A 2,483-nucleotide genomic window follows, 5' to 3' on the forward strand; every position below is an offset into this window, starting at 1 on the left:
CTTATTGTTCCAGCAATTGACTTTCTTCTCTATCATTAGTGAAAGAGTTCACCCCGGAGAAAACTGGGAAGGAAAGAAAGGATTTCAGCACTTTGATGCCAATCAAAGGAACACAACTTTAATGTGTGTGTGTGTGTGTGTGTGTGTGTGTGTGTGTGTGTGTGTGTGTGTGTGTGTATGTGTGTGTGTGTGTTGGGGATGGGGGGTGGGGGTGAAAGCGGGTATAATGATCAGCCTTACTTATTAAGAACAATTTAGAACAATGATAAAATGGGAGAAAATCAATGATTATGTTCTGCAGAAAAAATGACACCTTCGATAGCCAGTAAAACTGACGACTGTGGAAAAACAAGGGGAATGTCAAGATAATGGAAGGGTGCTAATGTAAGGGGGGGGGGTCGCCGACGGCAATTCCGATCCACAGAATTGGGACGAAAGAAGGGGCGGTTTGGTAAAACCAGCCAGTGTGGTTCCCTGGCGGCGAGAAGAGCCTGGGGACACAATTATTTAATTATCTAATAGCCTATTAATTTCTACAGCTCCCATTCTAACCTACAATGAAAAAAAAGGTCAATCATTTTTGTGAACCTTTAACTCCTGCTAAAGTGTATTATTATACTCATGCCGCAAACACATTTTCTAATAGCACACCCGAAGTAGCTCTCCGTCGACTTACCGATTGATTAGTCTCCACTTATACTGAGGTGGGATTTTTTATTCCCGTTTTGATTGATAACTTTTCTCTTGCACTGCTTTCCAGTCTGTATGCCCTCGGCAATGAAACAAATTTTTTTTTAGCAGAAAGCCGCAATAGATATAAAACAGGACTTTGGGCGTGCAGTTTTATGTCATCGTCGCGCGGAGATTGGAGGGACTGCAGTCTACAAGTTCTTTCACTTTGAGCGAAGCGCGTGTTTTTTTTTTTTTACCTTCTAAAGCATTATTCAAGGTTGGAATGATCTTTTGACACTTTTAGAAGAACAGAAGCTCATGGCATTAAGGGGGATTTTATTGATGAGGCTGTTGGGTTTTTGAACGATGACTCAAGGAAGATTATTTCAGCGTTCACGTCACTTTACTTTATCTGCTGCTTTTACTGTGAGGTGTCACGGAGAGGTAGAGACATCGGACCTTGGCGAACTAGAAAGACTCTTGGAGCCGGTAATTTGTGAGCTTAAGGCAATGCTTACTGGCCTTGGCGATATCGCCAACTAGTGAACGATTTGGTCATTTTAGTGTGTGGTTCGAGCGCTCGGGTAGAGACAGGTAGGCCTATTATTTAAGGCCCCGCTTGGAAATGCGTGTAGATCAAGGAGGGCAGTACGGAAATTTCACCAGTTTAAAGGTGACAAAAGTGGACGCTGACTATAAAAAAGTTGTCAAGCACTGTTTTCTAGTCTGCTTTACTCCCGCAATCCATCTTCTCTTGTGTCTCTCTCTAGCTCTGTAGCCGGGTATCCTTGCATCTGAAACACCAAAATGCCACAATTAAAATAAACAACTTACTTTGCTGTACTCAAAACCACACGAGCGATGATCAAATTCCACTTAAAGTCTGTCATTTTAGTCTCCACCCAGCACCGTTCTTTGGTAAAGTAGTCTACTCCTCCACAACGTCACGATCATCTCATTGTTAACAGAGCGCCCCCGACTATGTCAGTAAAAAACAAACACAATAAGTACAAGACTATAAAATTGCTGCTAGCAGCAAAGAAACACCGAGTCTAGCCAAATGTAAGCTATACGTTTCCACTTTAATTTTGAAGCAAAATTGTGCGTTGATAGATGCAACGATCACCGAACACAACAGTAATCGAATCGTTGATCGCGTAGCTTTTATGAGAACAACGAACTTTTACCTCTTTGTACGCATAGACTTTTCCCAGAAGGTTAGATAAACATTTAAGAAACGTGGGGCCGAGTTTCCTGTTCTCTTGATGTTACAAGATTACTTTAATTGCCCTATGAAACGGCGAGAGACACCCTTCAGTAAAATCCACAACTTGAAAGCAATGTGATAGAGTATGATTTTCAAATACAAATACACTTAAGTTTCGTTTAAGAACACAATTTAACGTTGAAGCAAATTCATGTAGCGATAGTGAACTCGACCAAACTATTGACAGAATAATTACTCTTTCTCAAACACATTTACCCTAATTTTACAAAATTAATAAAAGAAAAAAAAAACGAGACAAAAAAGCCAACAAAGAAACTGTCACATTCCTATTATCAAGCTCTTACTCTTCATAATTACTTTTACTTAATATAATTGCTTCTTCTGTTTCGGAGATGATTCGGCTTTACAAATAACGCACCACAGGACATAGCCATCAGAGCGGTGAGCTTTTCTTCTTACACTAGTTGACCTTTCCTCTACCTTGTACTGAGGGCAACACTTTTAGGTGACGCCAGTGTATCGACTTTTTAGTATAATTTCCACTTTCCAGTTGTGAGTGTGTGTGTGTGAGGGGGGGGGGGGG

Source organism: Aplysia californica, unplaced genomic scaffold (genome assembly GCF_000002075.1).
Source record: "Aplysia californica isolate F4 #8 unplaced genomic scaffold, AplCal3.0 scaffold00321, whole genome shotgun sequence".
NCBI lineage: Eukaryota > Metazoa > Mollusca > Gastropoda > Aplysiida > Aplysiidae > Aplysia > Aplysia californica.